The 20,940-nt window shown below is 48.1% G+C and overlaps 1 protein-coding gene across 1 annotated transcript in view; it reads right to left on the bottom strand.

Moving 5' to 3' along the window:
• Pik3r5 (phosphoinositide-3-kinase regulatory subunit 5) overlaps window positions 1–20,137 on the bottom strand; it is a 64,691-nt gene extending 44,554 nt beyond the window's left edge. The window contains exon 1 of the mRNA XM_032912530.1: window positions 20,057–20,137. The gene's annotated coding sequence lies outside the window, so the exon portion shown is untranslated. The remainder of the gene's footprint in view (window positions 1–20,056) is intronic.
• Between the last annotated feature and the right edge of the window lie 803 nt (window positions 20,138–20,940).

The raw sequence follows: 20,940 nt of genomic DNA, 5'->3' as shown, positions 1-20,940 counted from the left end.
GTCCTTAGGATATGGTGTGGGGAACACACCGTTCAACAATTTGCAGACGTCACAGGAGGCTGCCTCTGGCATAATATAGCATGCTGTGCGACAGTAAACATTTTTTGTAGGCAGAAGGAAGATCTCCAAACTAATATTTAATCCCTTCACCTGTTTGCTCGTGTTTTCCTGTAATTCTTTAAGGGATTTTTGTGTTTCCTCTTTGAGGGCTTCTACTGGTTTACCTGTGTTCTCCTGTATTTCTTTAAGGGAGTTGTTTATGTCCTTCCTAAAGTCCTCTATCATCATCATGAGATGTGATTTTAAATCAGAATCTTGCTTTTCCAGTGTGATGGGGTAGCCAGGACGTGCTATAGTGGGAGAACTGGGTTCTGATGATGCCGTGTAGCCTTGGTTTCTGTTGCTTATGCTCTTGTGCTTGCCTCTCGCCATCTGGTTATCTCTAGTGCCACCTGCCCTTGCTGTCTGTGACTGGAGCCTGTCTCTCCTGTGATTCTGGCTGTGTCAGAACCCAGGTTGTGTCTCAGAGTCCAGCTGTCTCTGTGACCCTGTGATTCTGAGATCCTGGATGTGTTAGAGCACCTGGGAGTCAGGCTCCCCATGGGTGTTGTAAGAGTGGATACAGAGCCAGCACCCCAGGTCTGCTCCGGGTACAGGTTCAAACTGTGATCCTGGATGTGTTAGAGCACCTGGGAGTTGGGCTTCTTCTGGGTGTTGTAGGAATGGGTGCATAGCCAGCGCCCGAGGTCTGCTCAGTTACTCCGATGTTGGGGCAGATGTTGTGGCCTCCCCAAACTAATAGTTACAAGTAGGCTACAGTAAATACATAAGCCAGTAACAGTGACACGGGTCACTGTCATTATAAAGGTATTACCACCCTACATAGGTATGCACTTTGCCCTTTACATGATTCGTAGCACGCCAGCATCATCACAAGTCTGTGAGTAATGTGGTAATGTGGTGTGCTCCAGGTCTGTGACAGCCACATCACTAGGCAATAGAAAATTTTCAATTTCATTATAACCTCGCAGGACCACCATGGTTTATCCATTTCATTATCAATGGAAATTTATTCAACATACGTCTGCAACCCACCCAACCATGGGAAACAGAACAAGATATTAACAAGTTGTCTTTTTTGTCTGTTTGTATTGCTTTGTCTGAGACAGAGTTTCTCTTGGTGGCCCTGGTTGGCCCAGAGCCTGTTATATAGTTAAGCTGGCCTTGAACTTATGAAATCCTCTTGCTTCTGCCTCCTAAGTCTGGGGTTAAAGGTAAACATGACCATGCTCTGCTCAAGTGCACATCTCTTAAAACCAAGGGCATTCTCTCAACTAATGGTATGGCTGTCACACCTAAAGATTAACAACAACTGCACAGTGTCATCAGCTACGCCCAGAGGACACATCTTGTCGAGTACCTTCTGTGTTTGGCTCTACACCTGCCCTGTCCTTCAGGGACTGTCTCTGAAGTAGGGGACACTCATTTTATAAATAAAGTTCCCTCAGGTACTAACATTCCAAGATTTTGTTCTAGAATGAGATGGGGTAGGCTTTCCTTCCCTAGAAAGTTGAAGATGGGAACCTAATTGCTAGAAATATGGAAACATGAAACTCCTGGGCCCAACCCCACTTCCATACCTGTCTCTAGGCCTCAGAGGCACCCCACCATATCGGGAATGTGGGTGGTCCTGAGAGAAGCATCAGGACACTTTCAACCTGCTCAAACACAATCCTGGAGACCCTTCCGTGTCTGGCAACCTAAGGCCCAAGAGCCTGTCACAACAGCACACAGATCATTATATCCAGGGACCTCAAACAGACACTGACCCCTTACACCGGAGGGGGAAAGCATACCTGTTCCTTTATCCATTCAATCCACAGTTTCCTACTAGAGGTTAGCAAGTGCATGTCAATCGAGTCCCCAGCAAATGAATAAGCTGGCAACAGGAGAAATACAGAAGAATCTCTTCTTCCCAACCAAGGGTTTAGGGCTAGGATACAGACAGCTCTACCATGGAACAGTCCAGGAAGACAGCAAGCCTTTCTCTCTACCAAGGCCCGACTTGTCCCCCTTTTCTCACTTTGAAAGGAGGATAGGAACACACACTACCCATCCAGGCAGGCTCAGGCCCTTACCCAGTCAGATGGCACAGCCAGGATTCATTAGATTTGCTGGAAACTAGTCACTTGAAGCATGTAGTCAGATGCTTCATGGGAATTCACCCTGACAAACTAACAGGTCTGCCTTTACCCTGCTCTACATGCTGCTCCTAGGGGACAGAGGGGACAGAACACTAACTCCAGAGCTACGCTCCTCCATCTGGCTCCTGACTGTCCTCTTCAGCCAGGAGATTCCATGACTAACTCAAAAGGAGCTTGAGACACTCTTGTTGGCAGCAGAGGAAAGAGAAAAGTCCCTGAAAACTCACCATAGGAAAACAGAGTGTACAGGTGGGAATGGTGGTGCATGACTGTAAGCCCAGGACTTAGAGAGCTGAGGTACGAGGATGGTGAGTTTGAGGCCAGCCTGGGCTACATAGCAAGTTCCAGACTGGTCTTGTCTATGTAGTAAGACCTGGTTTCCAAAATCAAAACAAAACAAAACAAGAAAACAGAAGGTATATGGTAACATCATAGTACCCAAAGATGCCCATAATGGTGTCTCTAAAGTCCCTTAGACTCTAGTTCCTCAAAAAGTGGGTTTTAAGTTCTCTGTCCTTAAACCGGGGACAACCAGTGAATTACAATGGAAGTAGACTGCTGTAGCTTCCAAGGCTGGGTCATAAACGACAAGGCAGTGACTGTCTACTTTTCTACCTAGAGTTTGCCTTGATGTGAGGGAGCCCAAGAAACGTAGAGAAGGATCTGTAGGCACTCGGATCCACAGTTCTGTTTTCCAGATGTTTCTATCTTCCCAGCCAGGGCTTCAAGTGCTGAACGCATCATTGACTCAGAGATACCACCTTGCTATACCAGGTCTAACTCCCGACACACCCAGAATCAAGGAGCTGGCTGACATCCTACAGCACTACATTCTGGGGGCAGTGTGACATACACACCAGGCATTGTGTCAGAGACTAGACCGTATTACTAGACGCTGCTGTGCCATGTGTTCAGAAAGGTTTATGAGGAAACTCAGAAAGCCATGGTGCTGTGTACCAGGCAACTAAAACAATCGCAGCGAGTCAGAGGGAGAAGAGCCCTTGGAGACTCTCTCCTACGCTCGCTCACTCGGGTAAAACCCTTTCCTACCTAGCAGATATAACCACAAGAACAATGCCTGAGGCTGTGGTAGACTCGAAGATGACTAATATCCTCGCTGTCCCTCTCAGACGCTGAGCTCTGCCCTTGCCCATGTGGAGGTCACCACGTTGTGAAGACCTGATCAATCTCATCAGCACACCAGGCATGCTCCTGCCTCTGGTGCCCTTGCTGTTTCCTCTGCCTGGAGGACGTTTCACTTCTCCTGGGTTCCTGCTGGCTCACTCCTGCACCTCTTTCTAGTCTTTATATCATGCTGCCTATGAGGACTCCTGGCAGATCCTGTCTCTGGTACTTCATTCCACATCTCCACCAACCAGTCTCATACACTACACATTTTGTCTATTGTCTGTCTGTCTGTCTACTTGTTTGTTTGTTTTTTAGTCAGGGTCTCACAATGTACCCCTGGCTGTCTTGCAACTCACTGTGTAGACCAGGCTGGCCTTGAACTCAGAGATCTGCCTGCCTCTAAGTGCTGGGATCAAAGATGTGTGCCACATGTTATTTTCCCCCCCGGGCCTCCCATTGTTCACTCCTTGCAGCCCCTATGTAGAAGAGTGACAGCTTAGCCACTAAGAGCACCTGCTGTTCTTGCAGAGAACCTGGCTTCAGTTCCCAGCACCCACCAGGCAGCTCACAACCATCTGGAACCAAAGTTCCCGATGCCTTCTTCCTGATCTACATGGACACCAGGCACACTTGTGATGCACAGATATTCATTCAAAGAAGATGGCCATACACACGAGATAAATAATCTAAAAATGGAGGGTTTGTTTTGTTTTGTTTTAAGAATGTAAGCACCAGGGGCTGGGGAGATGGCTCAGTGGTTAGGAGCACTGACCGTTCTTGCCAGGGACAGTTCCACACCTACATGGAGGCTCACGACTGTTGGTAACTCTAGTTTCTGGGGATCTGATGCCCTCTTCTGGCCTCTTTGATCATTTTAGGCACATGGTACACATACATACATACATACATACATACATACATACATACATACATACATACATACATGTAAACATTTGAATTTATAAAACAAAACTAAACAAATCTTTGATTTAAAAAAGAATGCCAGCACCAGGGACTCTTAGAACAGTGCCTGGCACATTGGATGGATGGGTGGGTGGGTGGATGGATGGATGGACGGATGGATGAATGGACGGATGGATGAGTGAATAGATGGATAGATGGGTAAGTGAATAGGTGGATAGATGAGTGGGTGGATGGGTAGATGGGTGATTGAATGGGTAAAATGCCAAAGAAGTCCAAAGGAAGACAAAAAAGGTAGAAACACATTAGAACTGAGACACTACTCTTCTTCCCTGGGTCATAAAGTCAAAGCTGTGGTCTAGGGATGGCAAGGACTTCAAGTTGAATTAGAAGGTACACAAGAATGAACTTGGACCTTTAAACCAAAGTTAAATTTTCATGCTTCCTGCTCCTCTCATCTCCTGGAAGTTCAGAGAGAATGGTGGGAACTGCTGTCTTTGATTCTGACCACAGTGCAAACCTTTACAAAACAGAAGTGAGAGGCAAACAGGGAGGACATGGCCACATCACCTTACAGCTTACAGTCTTCGTCGAAGACAATGCTCGGTGCAGAAAATGAGTCACAGATTTTGAGGAAGCAGATTTCCAAGAGGCTGAGACTTGAGAGGAAAGAAAACTGAAAACCAAAACCATGTCATGCAGGCATGTGGTGTCATGGGGGGTCGAGGAGGCAGAGAATGTAAAGGGGCCAGTGGAGTTCCTGGGCCTTAAATGCAGACGAACCCAAGGACCCCAAACAAGAATGTACATGCTACACTGTGGGCATGTCGCAAAAGCAAGGCTTGAGAAGGACATGGAGGACCCTGCAGAGGGCCTGCCTGGCTGTTCTCAAAGTCCAAAGCAGGGGATGTCCGCCCCTGGCAGTCGGAGGTGCTATCATGAAATCAGACCTCCACTGCTATCAGCTTCCTCAAGGGGACCCATAGGAAAAGTGTGTGGGGGCTTATGACGTGATGAACCTTCCAAGGCTTTGAGAGCTCAAATTTTTATGGTTGGGGGAAGCCCCGCCCCTGAGTACTTATCACATAGTGTCATAGAAGCAACAACGAAAATCAGAGAGAGAGAGAGAGAGAGAGAGAGAGAGAGAGAGAGAGAGAGAGACAACCTTGTAGAAAAATGGGCAAAACACTTGCGCCTATACTACAAGAAAGCAGACAGCCAGTTGGACTCCAAATACAAGTCACTCAATTTCGTTAGTCATAAAGGAAATGAAAATTAAAACCTCAATTCGATACCACTACACACCCAGAAATGGCTAAATGAAGGGAAAGCACAGGGTCTGTGAGGCTTAAAGCAGGCAACAAGAACACTCACAGCTGCCAAGGGAATGTAAGCATAGGGCAGCTTCCACCCAGAAAACCACTCAGCGACTCTGCTACATCTCAACCTGTCCTAGGCTTAGGACCCAGCAAAAGGCGGTGCACCAGGAGGAAGCACAGAAAACAACAACAATAACAACATCCAAAATGATTTTCAAATTAGAAACGAACCCAAAGAATAGGTGTCCCAGTGGAGTTTACCACAGCGCAGATATAAGAGGGACCTGGAAGCAGGAGAATGTTCACTGGCCAAGATTCTGCAGAGGGGTAGCTTCTAGAAAGTGTTCTGAAAGGAGGCGATGTTCTAGGTGATGAGGAGTGGAGAGTAGAAAGGTGAGGGATGAGAGACCGCACCATCCCTAAAAGAAGCATTAGCCATGGGCCTTTAAAGCAGTGGTTCTCAACCTGTGGGTTCTGACCTCCCCACCACCCCCACCCCTGGCAAATCTGTCTCCAAAATTATTTATATTACCATTCATAACAGCAGCATAATGGCAGTTACGCAATAGCAACAAAAACAATGTTATGGTTGGGGCGGGTCACCACCACGTGAGGAATGTAGTAAAAGGTCACAGCATTAGGAAGCTTGAGAACCATTGCTTTAAGGGCTAAAAAGCCTGGCTTGAACGCGTTAGATGAGGTTGTCTGGGCTGGGATGGTAGACCCCAAGAATGGTCTCTGATGACAGGCCAAGAACCGAGGAGTGGCCATGTAGAGATATTGCTGAATTTTGACCTGGTGAATAATACCCTTGACTTGGGATTAGAAGTTAGCAGGAGTCGTAGGGTGAAGATAGACTGAGGTGACAACATGATCTGAAGTAGTGAGGGTGAAATCCAGAACCTTTCACATGTTTAGCCAACACTCCACCATGAAGCCTAATCCAGGTCCTGCTGCTTATACTAAATGTTGGGTTGTAGGTGTGGATAAATTCATCTCAGCCACTTAAAGAAAAGGAACCAGTACTAAACCTGGAGAAAATGAGAGATGTGTGAGAGAAAGGAAGAGAGAGAAAACGGGGACAGAGGGAAAAGGTAGAATCCTAGAAACCCAATCCCGAGTCCACCAGCTAACAGGCAATATTCTCTATAAGGCAGTTCATAAACACTTAGATGGGGATCCTGAAACTCCAGTGACTGGGAAGGATTTGTGGATTTAAAACAGGTAACAAAAGAAAGCAAAATGCTACAAAAGTAATGCTTTTGAATTGTAGCAAGTCTTGTAGCAATCCAGCGACACTGTAAACAGACACGAGCAAACCACAGATCTGTCTGGTGGCTGATTTAGTTCCACGCTAAACTTGCCGGAAAGTGTTGAGCATTTTTATCTGTAGGGACATCCATCATAAAACACCAGAGACCCCTGCTGATGGACCCCTATGGAACGTCATCTTTTTAAATGGTGCTAACGTACGAGATATGAAGTGACATTGTTTTGTACATAAGATGTACAGCTCAGTGGCATGAAGTGCTTTCATCTCCTGAGCAGCTATCCCTCCTCTTCATCACCTGTGCTTTTATCTTTCAGCATGGAACAACATACACAGGACACACTAACTCTGTTTCCCCTTCCTCTCTGCCTCTGGCCATCTCTTAATCTCCTTTCCATCCCGTTGGCATTGAGAGCTGTAGTTAGCTCACATAAATGGAAGCAAACAGTATTCGTTCCTTTGTGCTTGGCTTATATTTAGCGTGTCTTCAAGGCCCATCCATGTTGTAGTGAGTGTTAGAATTGTAGCCCTTTTTAAGGCTGAAGACTAGTCCACTGTACACAGACATTATCTATGGACATTTGAGAAGATTCTATCTTTTGATACAACATGCCATATTTTTATGTGTGTATGTGTGCTGTGGATGTAAGTGAGCATGCTTGTGGGTAAGTGCACACATGAATATGCCATAGCACATGTATGAAGATCATAAGATAACCTCGGGTGTTTGTCCTCACCTTCTGCCTTATTTGAGACAGGGCTTTTTCTCTCTACACCAGGATAAGCCCCTGAGCTCTTAGGTTTCACCTCCCATTTAGCTGTAGGGGCGCTGGGATTACTGGTGCACCTGGCTTTTCACAGATTCTGGGGATTCGAACTCAATTTCTCATGCTTATGCAGCTAGGGCCTTACCCACTGAGCCATCTCCCTGGCCCGCATGCCATTTTTTATTCAAAGTTTTCAACGGGCTCTCGAGATGTTTATTCTGTGGCAAGGGTAATAAAGTGTATGTGTCAGTGGGGGTTTACTCAGGTTTCCAGTATGACTGAGACTCTATTCACCCTTCTTAGCCACATTCCTCTCTTCTCTGACAGTAACTTTCAGAAACTTTGGCTTACGTTTCCCAGCTGCTCTTGTGTGCCCATTGGAGTGTGAGCAGACACTGACGGATGTGATTTCCAAAGCACACTGCTAAAAGGTTCGCACCCTACCTTCCCCTGCCCTCCTCTTGATGGCCCAATGGAAGATGTAATTGCACTACCAAAGCAGCCATCATAGGCCATGGGAGGAAAGCTACATGCAGAGAAAAGAAAGAGGCATAAGATAGAAGGAAGCTTGGTTTCTGACCTGAGAGACTGTCTCTAACATGTGGCTCACTTATACGTGGCTGTTACCTGAGAAGGAAATGAACCCCTGGCTCGTTTAAGCCACTAGCAGCTTGGGTCTCTTCCTATACAATAAATGAGAATGCGTTAAGGTCAGAAAAGGTCCATGCTGAGTCAGAAAACGGAATGGTTTTGCTTATCTGTTACTGTGTAATATTGATGCAAACAGTGGACTTTCCCAAATTTGTAGTGTATGATTATGGAGTGACCTTAAACGAAGCCCATACTGTGTACCCAAAATTCCCTTGTAGGAGGCCACCTCATAAAGACCTCCAGAAAGGTGGTGGGAACTTTCTAGGTGGTTTGCTGCCTGTGTGTCACCTGTTCTGTAGGCTGTGTAATGAAAGGGACTCTAGGATTTTCAGGCCAACTGCTCCTGGGCACTTACAGAGTTGGCCAGGCAGTACTAAAGCAATTCTCTGTAGAAAGTTCCTGTTTCAGTAACGGAGTAGAGACCGTCTGCAACTGACCAATAAGAAGGCACCACAGAATAAATAACATTTCACAATGACTTTTCCTCCCTCTGAGGCAGCAAATGCTTCAGTGAAACTGATGCCCCCCATCTTTATCTTCTGAGCCGATCTTAGGAGCTCAAACCCCTGGGCAAGGCAATCCCTGTCTTTGAGAGGAGCATGAGAAAGAGAGGCTGAGCTCTAGACCCATGGTCTATGGAACGATGGTCATCATGCAATGATGACCCCCACCAAGTCCTTCCGCATCCCCCCAGAGGAGCCTGCTGACAGTAGAATTTAGCCTTGGCCTATCAAAGGTATTCAATGCCAGCTACATCCATCTCCGAGGGCTGCTCGGAGCCTTGGGGAAAAGTGGGACATGAGAGGAAGAATGGTAGTTGGTGATGCCTATGAGGTGTCCTTATTTTATGCATCAATGAGTTGTCCATTGAGGGTTTTGTCTGTCAGCTCCTCCATGTCCCCACCATCCTGCTCGTCTGGCTCAGTAACTTTTGATGAAACTCTAAATAGTTCACGTTTGGCCCTGGGCTTAGCCTCACAGGTCAGAACTGTGGGGTTTTGTTGTTGTTGTTGTTGTTGTGGTTTTTGCTTGGTTGGTTTGGTTTTTTGGTTTTTTGGGGTTTTTTTTGCATCTGCAGGCTGCTTTGACTCCGATTTTCATCTTTCCCAGTGTCTTCAGGGCAGCCTCTGTCTCTCTCTCAAGGAGGTTGTTTTTTGACACATCTAAAACTCATGGTAATCCTCCTGCCTCAGATTCTCAAGTACTGGGTTCACAGGTATGTGTCATCACAGCCAGTGACCGGATATTTTTATTAACAGGCCCTTTAAAGCCACACCCTTATCACTGCTCCCCCTACCTATACTGTTCATAGCAAACGTTCTCACATTGTAACCCACAGTCCAGCCCATCACTGTCATAAGGTTTTCACGCCTCAGCCCTGAAGCCGGGTGGGGTGGCTCATATATTCCATCCTTTCTCTGGTGGGTTCAGAGAAATAACACACTTCGAAAAACAGCCTCGTATCTTTAAAATTGAGTTGTGGTTTGGGTCTCTCGCTTCAGAGAAACATGGGGGGCATTCCTATCCCCTTGGCCAAGAAGACCTAAAGAACCTTCCAAGATCTTTCCAGATACTCATATCTGGGGCCGGTGAGGGGACTCTGGACACATAAGCTCATGTTCTTGCAGATCCAGCAAGGAATCCAGGTAAATGGCTGGGTGCCCCAGAACTTGCTGTGGCCTATGAGGAGACCAGAAGACTGTAACGGACTCCTCAGGCCACAGAAACAGGTGTGGAGGCAGCACTCTCCACCTAGGTGGACCCCAAATGAGAAAGAGGGGTTTTGTCTGCTGGGTTTTTTCCCTTTCCAGAGACAGCCCTCCTCCCTCTCCAAAGCACAGCTCCCCTTCAGAAAAAGAAAGCCACCTGCTTAGTCTGTGACGTGTTGGTCACACACACACAATGACCACAGTTTGGATCCCTGGGACCCACGTAAAGAGACTGGGTTCAACAGTGTGGAATCCCAGCTCTGGGGAAGCAGAGACAGGAGGATGTCTGCAGCACACGGGTCAGCTACTCTTGCTGCGCTGCTGAAGTTCAGGCTCCTAGCTTAAAGAAAGTAAGGCGGAGAGCAATAGACTAACAGAGGAAGACATTGGGCATTGACCTTTGGACTCCAACAGCATGTGAACAGGCACATACGAGCAGACACGCGTGGGCACAAATACAAACAGTCTACATGCACATACCACATACAGAAAGAATGAAGGAAAAAAAGAACAAGAAACAGAGAGAAGAAGCAGGGAGGGAAGAAATGTGAGGAGGAGGGAAGGGAGAGGGAGAGAATAAGGAAGCAAAAGTTGATGAGAACCTCCTCCTTATGCCGATCCATGGTCCCCTGGAATCAGAGACAAAGGCTCGCTTTTGCTGGTGTTCTAAAGGATTGCCATCACTCTACAGGGCTACATCTGTGAAAAACGCTTTCAGGTTTTGCCCTCTAAAACAGGCAGTATGTAAAATTGTCATAGTCCTTTATAACTCCCCATTGAAACACACGTATTCTCTATCTCTCTTAACCTGTCCTAGGCTAGGTAGACCAGGCACCCCCAGAGATGTCTGAAGAAACCCCCCAAAGTCCCCCCAACCACTTCTTGTCTGACTCCTCCTGAAAGCACTGCTCCCAGTTGCCCCACAGCCTACTTGGTAGGTGGGACAGGAAGGCCCTAGGCCTTGTAAATACTGTGTTGCAAACAGATACTTCCCCAGCCTCCTATACCCAAGCTTCACAGACTGGGGCTTGTTAGGGGTTGGGGAGAGGTTCCTCAGGACTTCCCCATCCCACCCACCCTCTGCTGATGTGACTGCAAGAGGATCCTCAGAAGAATCAGCACAGGCCTTTTGCCAGAGCGGGGGCCTGAAATGGCACCAGAGGACATCTACTTTGTCCTGTTTCCAGAAAGCACAGACACAGGTATCTGAACCTGTCAGAGCCCCCAGGAAGCCAGTGAGATGCTTAGAAGGCATGGCCCCTAAGGGAGTTGCAGTGAAACCCCCAAGAGAGGTCAAATATGGGCGGTTCAGCCTACCAGTCAGCCCTCACGGCTGAGTCTCAGGTCTCCCTGTGCTGGCTGCTTCATGGGGCTGTCCGTCTCAGCCACCACTGACAGAACACGGCCAAGTACCGCTTCTCCCAAAGCACTGGGGACTCGGGAATGAAAAAAAGGCTGGAAAACATTCTTTACCAGGAAAGGCTGAGGGGCAAGAACACCTTAGGTCTTGCGGGGAGGGGGTGTGGAATTTGAAAAGACGAGAATTCATAAAGAACACAGTGTCACTTGTACTGTATCTTAAGGAACGCCCAGGACATTAGGTTTTCTCCAAAGTGGGATACCATCAGAAGTTCTGGTTGTAGTGATGGAGCTCACTTCCATGGCTCCTGGTAGAGAAAGGAAGAGACTGTGACAGAAGTCCTCCACGGGTGCACAGTGATGAAAATTCAGTGACCATCAGAGGAAAGGATGGGGGAGGTCAGAGACAAAAGAGTCGTGGTGTTAGGGAGCATCATCACAGCAGGACAGAGTGGAGAAGGGGAGACATCGTTTGTCAGAGAGGACACCAAGGCTTCAGAGCTGGAGTTGGAGAAGAGACAGCAATGGGGAAGTCCTCAGAGGAAGTGTGTTAGGTTCCAGATGCGTGTTTACAGTAAAACAGCAAGTCCAAGGGAAAGCAGTCAGCACGTCCTTAGGAACAAGGACTGGAATGAGAAAGACAAGCGCGTCCAGGGAGGGAGGGGACCAAGGACAGAATAGGACAGGTTGACTAGAGGCATGAGTGGGAAGGGGAGAGCTCCAGCCAACAGCAGATGGACTCGGACTTCTGTAGAAACTTCCAAGAAGGAGACCCAGTGGTACATGCTTGCAATGCCAGGAGGGTCACAAGTTAGAGTCACTTTTGAGGGAACTGTCCAGCTTTAGGATCAGAGCTGTACCATCAGTTTCCCACAAGGTCTCATCCAGAGAGAAGCCTAGAAACTTCCAGGTCAGAATCCTGGTGTCAACTGGTCCAGGAGTCACTGGGCTCGAGGACATGAGAACACTATGTACAAAGATTGACCGTCGCATCTTCTGGTTCCTCTAGTGACCTGAGTGTCACACCACAGCGATATACTCCCCCAAACATACACATGGCTCTGAGCATCCAGTTCTCTCAAAACGAATCTCCCAAAATGTCAGTATAGAAACAAAGGCAAATTTCAGAGGCTTACGAAATATTGGCTCGAAAGCCACAGATTCCAGAGGCCAGTCACTCCCGGCTCACCATGGAGAGCGTGTGGCCGGCTAAGAGAGTATGATGGGTTCTACCCAGAAGACTTAGCAGGACCGAGTGTGTCAGAGGAAGCGAAGAACAGAGGACCCCAAGCAGAGTCCCACTCCCGAGCTTAGGATGTGAGAAAGATCTAGGTCTCGAGTGGGGGTCGCCATGGGCACTGATGCTTTTTGAAACAGCGAGGAGGAACTCACCGTGAAGCAGATGTGGGACTTTTGAGGTAGCTGCCGGGCTCTAGGATTTGTTCTCTCAAATCCACCAGACTTACTTTTTCAACTTTCAGAACAATCATCTTGAAAAAAAGAATGAGGCATTCTTGCTAGGGAGCTTAGGCTGGCCTCAAACTCCTAGCAATTTTCTTATAGGCATGCACCACCGCTCACAGACAGAGTAATCCTGTACAGAGTCAGACACGATCACCCAATAGAAAAGAGCAGGGTTATCTCACACCCTCTCTCACAGCTACCATGGCTGTAGGAGCAGCAGGCATTTTCCCAGAACACTTCCAGGAAATGACTGTCAAAATGCAATCTGCTCTGACTTTCTCTAAGATCTTCCTTGAAGTAAGCTGAATTCTATTTCCTGTTCCTTTTCTCTCACTGACTCCTTTCCTGTCCTGTTTACCTTTTTCAAAGGAAGCTGCCCTTCAGACATCCGAAGACAGGTGGCACCCCTCTCATCTTTTCTGCTTAGAGAAAATAATTTTTAAAATAATTTTTACATCAAGTCCTCACACCCACCATTGGTCACCTTTCTCTGGGCATAACACGGGCTGTCAGTCAGCATTCCTCTGAAGGTGGCTGGGAGAGCTGAATTTCACTCAGAGGAATCTGCCTGGCTCTCTGTGGAAATGACTTTTGCTTAAGCTGAAGACGCAGAGGCTGGCCGTCAGAGTCAAGAACCAGAGATGACTCCAGTATTAGCTATGGGTGGCTGGGGATTCTAGGTGTGCAGCTAAGAGAACTGAAAAGCAGAGGAGAGACGATCACAGTGAGATGCCAGGGATTCAGGAACAGGGGACCACAGCATCAGAGCAGCTGACTGTCAAGGGACGTTGCTCTGCAAGTCACCCCAGGGTGCAAGAGATGAATTGCCTCTAAGTTCACCTTCAAAGCCAGCACTAGAAATTAAGGAGAGGGGTTGGGGATTTAGCTCAGTGGTAGAGAGCGCTTGCCTAAGCAAGCGCAAGGCCCTGGGTTCGGTCCCCAGCTCTGAAAAAAAGAAAAAAGAAAAAGAAAAAAAAAAAAAAGAAATTAAGGAGAGCAGTGAGGGCCAACTTGCTTGGGGTAATTTGAATCTTAGACGTTCCTAAAGATATGTATATGCTAAATGCTTGGTCTCTAGTTCAGTGCTATTTAGATTAGGGGTTAATGGAACCTTTAAGAAGCTGGGGGTGGGGTGCATGCTAATGAGAGGTTGTTAGGTCTTTGGATTATAGTTACATAGGGGACTGCAAGACCCCAGAGTGTACTCTGTGTCTATCTCTCTCCTACTCCTTTCCTCCCTTCTTCTTTCCCTCTTCCCCTCCCTCCCTCCTTCCCTCCTCCTCTTTTCCTCCTTCCCTTCTTCCCCCCTGCCCCTTCCCTGCCCCGCTTCCCTTCCCGGCCATAATGTAAGCAGTTTGATTCTATCATATGTTTCAACCATGACCCATTTCTTCACCACAGGCTCAAGGCAGTGAAGCCAATCCATTATAGACTGAAAATTCCAAAACATGGAACCCAAGTCAGCCTTTCCTCCTTACCAGGTGATTATCTCAGGTGTCCCACAAGGATGGGAAGCTAGCACCTTAAGTACAGACGCAAAACTGCTAAAGAGGCTCACGCTGAACAAACCCAGTTCTGTACTTAAAATAATAATTAAATTCGTCCCAGAAATGCAAGGAAGGCTCAGTGAGAGGAAGTGAATAATATGACGTGTCATATAATCCCATGCCAAGGTGAGAGAATTTTCTAGTATATGTTAAAAAATGTGTTTGATGGCCTTAATATTCAGTCATGCTTTTAACATTCCTTGTAAATGAGCAAGGGAAGGAAGACACTTTCAAACACATTAACGCAATTGTGTCACTGCCACATCAAAGAAAGGAAGTCCCAAAACAAGTCAGTCTCCAGGAACACAGGGGTTTGCAGACATAACTGGCAAAGACTCGATAGTGGCCACTTCTCTGTCACCCATTCCTAGTCATAAATATGGTGCCCTGGCTGGGGAGCCGAGTGAAAGTGCTTCTTATCAGGGTGTCCTCCCCAAGGGCAATGCTCATCTGCTATCTTGGAGTCAAGTTGGAATCAACTCTTCACAAGTAATCCGGAGATGGTAGATGGACATAGCGGTGCAGGCCTGTAATGCCAGTACTCAGTAGGTCCTCGGTACTCTGCACGTTAGAGGGCAGTCTGAGCTACATAGCGAGATTTCACATTAAAAAATAAAATGCAGAAAACATGCTCACGGAGTTCAGCGGGCTCAGGAAGTTTAGCGGTCCCCTACCACACAGCTCAGAGTCTCATTGGATAGAAAGTCACTAAGGTGTACCCCCCGACCCTGGTGCCCTCTAAAGTATTCACTACTCATCTCCACATGCAGCTTGCCTCCAATAACAGCTGCCTCTCCTCATTGCATAAAGACGATTGTGTTTCCTGGAACACAGTTTGCTAAACTGGGCTCTTTGTTGGACTAGAGAAATCTAAGAAGACCCTGGGGTTTTATGTACAAGAGACAGTGTATATGTGTGTATGTTTGTTTATGTATACATGTGTGCTTACTAACTAGATCTTCCTTCAGTGTTGCAGAGGGACCCACTACCTAGAGCACTGTTTCTCCACCTGTGGGTTGAGACCCCTTGAATGGGCCTTTCACAGGGACACCTAAGACCATAAGCCCATCAGAGAACTGCGATTTGTAACAGCAGCGAAATTAGTTGTGAGGCAGCAACGTAAGTAATTTTATGGCTGGGGTCAGTACCACGTAAAGAACTGTATTAAAGGCATGTTGAATTAAAAGCATTAAGAAGGTTGAGAGCCGCTGACCTAGAGAGCGTTTGAAACTCTTCTGGAAGAGCTGTAGGTGAGGCTGACGTGACCTAACTGAGGCAGAAAATCCCCAGAGGAGGTTGGCCACGTCGACCAGGTTGGGTGGAAGTGGTTGTATAAAAGATTTGCCTGACAAGAGCCCACACCACAGAGCCACACAGGAACAAACATTCAACCGTATGTCTGAGTGGATGTTGGGGTTCTTGGAAGACAGCGTTAGATGGAGAAGAAGGATCTGGGAGCTGACCAGGAACCATATTACATGATTCAGAGAATCAGGAGCTGGGTTTCTGAACGTGGCCAGAACAGGGTGCCCAAGAGACACCAGCTAGAGGCAGAGCTTCAGTGGGTAGAATTTCCCATGGGTACAGATGCCCTGAGCTACTAACAAAAAAAGAGACAACGAAGGATTCTAAGATGGGTGTGTTCTCCAGCAAAGAACAGAGAAGAAGAGGAAGCCTTCCCCCACTGCCACAGTACTTAAGACTTTGATGTCTACAAAACGCACTTTGGAATATGGGAAGAGGGAGGAAGAGTATTAAAAGAGCCCTTGGTCCACATCAGAAATGGAACCAAGTCATTACTATTGGTTGTAACATCTCATCTCAGAAGACGGAAACCCCTTGTATACCCCAAGTTATTGGGGGACAAACTCATGAGAGAAGATATCCACAAAGCCATAAGCATCTGCCAAATGTCCATTGTATTATTATCATGAGTATTATTTTCTTTTATTTCATATCTCTCAAGTCTCAAGTAAACTATGGCGTAACCCTCAACCCCAAACTCCCTTCCTGTAACCCCCCACGGCATCATGCGTTTCTCACACATATAACTAGATGATGTCTGTGCCACGTGTCCTGAACCACTAGACCACATCTCCTTGAGAGCAGGGACCGTGTTTGCCTTCCCATGTCTTCTGAGCCTGGACCCTGACTGTACGCTGAACATTCTCCATAAGAAACTGCTATGGAAGGTTAGGCCTGATCAAAGGCCACACTGCTGCCATAGAGTCAGGGGAAATACCACTCGGAGAGGCATCTGATTGTAATCAAGGCTGTGTGGCTAGGAGTGGAGGAGTGAGGTAGAAGCAAGCAAGACTCATAGGCTAGAATCCATCTTCAATCTTCACATCCCAGCCCCGCCCACACCCCCATGAAACCACAATGCTCATTTGCCTAGGTCAACACAACAACAAGACTCCAGAGGACATGAAAATGGAAAGCACAACAGTCTCTGGGGGCCCCACTCTGTACCCCAACACTCTCCAGCCTCTAAGCAGCTTCTACTGGTGTGGTGCATTGAGGGCTTCTTGTCTGTGAGATCCTAGGGAGACTTGTGGTGACAGCTTGATGCCGTGCTGATCACAAACAGGTCATAGCTGTGTCTGTCCCTGATAATTTCCCATGGGCCAGGGCAGTCAGTGCTGTGCTGGGAGACCACAGAGAGATGGTAGCTTAGTGTTACCAGGTGAGAGCAGAGGTTGGGGAAGACTCTGGCAGATGGAGCTTAGATCCTTCACCCAAGGAGGAATTTCCAGTTCACTCCGCAGGTAGAGGAAGGGACGAGCGGTCTGAGGAGATGAAGCAGTGTGTTCAAAGCTGAGGACTTCCTGAGCCTCACAAGAGAAAGCAGGAGGGTGGACCTAGGCTGGGGGCAGGAGGGAGATTCACTATAGCAACAGGATGCAGGAGGCCGGGGAGGCCAAGCTCTACTGGCCAGAATCTGGGGCCCAAATGAGAGTTAGGACCCTCATGCTCTGAGCTACAAAAGTTACCTACTTTCTGGTTTATCACCCCCATGTGATATCTATGCCTTCATCACCCAGAACCATAGAATCCCAATTGTCCAAAAGCTTCCTGCCAGCCAGACTAGAAGCAAAACCACAGCCCACCACTGGAGCCTTCTCTCCTCTGGTCAAGAAAGAACAGGCGCTAGAGTCATCCCAGGTCTGGCGCTTTCTGACTGAGTGGCTTCAGCACCCCATTTCCTTTTCTGTAAAGTGGGAGTGGTAGCCACAGCTACCTCAGAGTGTGGATATCAAGATAAAAGAGCATGAAGCCGGCTGGAGAGGTGGCTCAGTGGTTAGAGCACTGACTCCTTCCAGAGGTCCTGAGTTCAATTCCCAGCAACTGCATGGTGGCTCACGACCATCTGTAATGAGATCTGATGCCCTCTTCTGGTGTGTCTGAAGACAGCGACAGCGTGCCCATATAAATAAAAATAAATCCTTCTTAAAAAGAAAAAAGGCATGAAGCACTTAGCATGGTGTCCAATGCACCACAAAAGTGTAACCAAAGGGGGAGAAGTCATGTAGAAGATGAAAAAGATGGAGGGAAACGTATCAGAAGCAGGCCCAAGATCCAAAGGAGAAGGGTGGGTTCGAACTATCTGATCACATTCTGGGGAAGCTACTAAATCAGATTCGATGTGTTCCACTTAACAAAGCAGGCAAAGTCTTTAAACCTAGATCCCATAGGACCGGGTGTGGAGGTGCATGCCTTTAATCCCAAGAAAGCAATTCAAAAAAGCACTTGTAAGAAGGAGTCTGTGAGTTCAAGGTCAGCCTGGTCTACACAGTGAGTTTCAGGTCAGCTAGGGGATACACAGTGAGACTGTCTCAAAAGGCAAAACAAAAATCAACAATAACACCAAAAAAAAAAAAACCAAAACAAACAAACAAAAAACCTAGACACCACAAGATGTCAGTACTTATGAAGTTCCATTTTTTTAAACACATGAAGAATAGAAGACTGACACGATTCAGTGTGTGCCCATGTACCTCTAAAACATTGCCCCTAATCTGTAAATATACCCTGGATTTAACAAGCTGTACGATGCCTTCAGCTGTAAAGACGCGTCGTCATTTTGTGTATTGACAAGAAAGAAACATGGGGGCTAATTATAATTGTAATACGCTAACTTCGACATTGCTACACTCTGAGTAGAAAAGTGGGACTTTTCACAGGGACACTGCCTGTATCCTCAGCACTTGGAGCTCAAGGCCAGCCTTAGCTACATACTGAGGTGGAGGCCAGCCTGGGGCACAGGCTGAGACTGTCTCAGAAAAGACTAAACCGAGCAGGTGAGATGGCTTCCTACCATGTTTGACAACCTGAGTTTATTCCCTGGGACTCACAGAGTCGGAGAGGACAGACTCCGTCAAGCTGCCCTCTGACCTCTACATGTACCAAGGCAAGCACGCGCATGCAGGCTCTCATCCACAGCCACGCACTAAATAACAGATGTCTTAAATGGCGATGATATATAGCAGTGAAGTGTGGGCCACATGCACATCTCCAGATCGAGGCTACATCCTCACATGTAGTATGCATTGCTGTTCCTCTGCGCTCAAACCCCAGGCTCCATACACACGTATACATAGCTCACAGTGGAGGTTCTACTGTGTAGCTCTCATTGCATCGTGTCCTTGCATTTCTGACACGACACTGTAGATCAGACATAGACAGCCAGTGTTACAAATAAGGTTACCCAGGCAGTCGGAAGGATGCCATACGCCAGAACCTGGCTGGAACTCTTGTCTCTGTTTCATCTTACACACGGTTCCTAAGCAACCTCCACCTTACCAAGCGAGTTCCCCCATTGGGGCTTAAGGACACTGTGTAAACTTTGCTTCACCTTGGAAAGATGTACGGTTCAACTGGTTCCCAGAGATTCGGAACAGGTATTACAGGAGCACAGCTCTGCTCTGGGAACCCGACCTCCCCGAGGCAAAGCAAAGCCCAAAGCAAAGTGGACCGCCATTCAGAAAAGGCCTTCAGGTGAGTTGGCCTGCTTTTAGCCCTCCGGTTGCCTCCTCTCAGCAGGAGGCTTAACTCACTTCATACCACATCCTGCTGCTTTCATCTCGCCTTCCTTTTCCCTCTGAACAGCCTCCTTCCCCCTACTGTCCTGAACTTCTCGCATATTTACTACCACCACCCTCGGAGGGGCCATCCCGCCAGCGCTACCGTGCACACACGTGTATACATTCACACGCTCATACTCGCGTGTCTCCAGCGCGTAAACATAGCGCTGGGAGCGCAATTCCCTAGAACAGCAGCAGTGTCTGAGGGTCACTAACTTTAGGCAGCCTGAGGCTCGGTGGAGGATAACGCCCGGGTCCTGATGCCAAACGACTCCGGTTGGTCCACGTTCCCTCAGAGAGTTCAGAGCCAGAGAAAGGCAGGTTCCTTTACTCCAAAGCACAGGGTGGCCTGTAACCCAGGAGGAGGCTGCGCACACACTTAGCCGCATAACTACTTAAATCTTGATGAACAGCTCTGGGACGCTCCTTCTGCCTCTGGGTTTGTCCCGTGGGTTTGTGGGCCAAGGTCCCTTAGGTGGACCTTAACTGTGGAACTAGGAGATCGCCAACTGTCCAGCCAACCGGCTGCAGTTAGGGCACATTGCTCTGCTCTAGGATGGTCCCAACCTGCTCTGGCTGTGCTTCGAGCTCTCATACGTGTCCTCAGCACCCCCTGGCTGCCCAGCTACACACCTGCAGTCTCCGCCGGGCGCCGGGCGCTGAGCCCCTCTCCTGCGGCGACTCTCAGCAGTTGGGGTGAGTCCCCGACCACCGTTCAGTGGCTGGTGCCGGGCAGCAAGTCCCAGCATCTGCCTGGTCGCAACACCCTGGGGGGCGGGGCCTGGGGGCGGGGCCTGGGGGCGGGGTCTGGGCAGGGCTAGCCGCCTAGCCGAGCTCTCTCGCCCTCTGGTGGCCCGACCGTGTCAAGCCGGAACATCCAGCTCTAGGTAGGGGTCAGGACTCAAAGCAGTTGCCCTGCGCTGGGACCCCATCTGCTCCTGAGAACTACAAACTTTGGCTTGTGTACCAGTACGGAGCATCACAGCTCCCCAAGAGAAAGATTAGGTTCCGGGGGGCGGAAGAGCGTTTTGTCTGCGCAGGAGAGGTGGGTGGGGGCTTCGGGGAAGGAGAAGAAAGAGGAAGCTTCGATGAGCTGCTTCCTTCTCACATTGAGACCCAGCGCCCCACTTCCTCCTACTACTTCTATTTTTCGGGTGCTCTTAACCCTTAAAAGGACTGCACACCCTGCTGTGATGAGGAGCCCCCTGACTCCTCTATTCCATCTACAGGGACCTTAGTAGAAAATTCCAACCAGTCCAAACTTCCAGCACTGCTTCCGCAGCCTCCGATCCCACAAGCCACCACCTCTTCATCGTACAGAATCTCCCATCACTTCAGCTGGGTTCCACCTTCCCAGGAGTAGGTCCAGAAACGACCACAAGGTCATACGTTACTTTTGGTCAAAAGCCACAGCCCTACCTGAAAGCTAATGTTAAAACTCAATGGTTTTTCTTTTCCTGACTCCCTAAATACCAAGAAAAAGTGACTTCCCCAAATAGACAGAAACAGAAAGTACC

The sequence above is a fragment of the Rattus rattus genome, chromosome 9, assembly GCF_011064425.1.
Source record: "Rattus rattus isolate New Zealand chromosome 9, Rrattus_CSIRO_v1, whole genome shotgun sequence".
Classification (NCBI taxonomy): Eukaryota; Metazoa; Chordata; class Mammalia; order Rodentia; family Muridae; genus Rattus; species Rattus rattus.
Note: the sequence above shows the minus strand (reverse complement) of the source record. Positions and strands in the feature narration are given on the sequence as shown.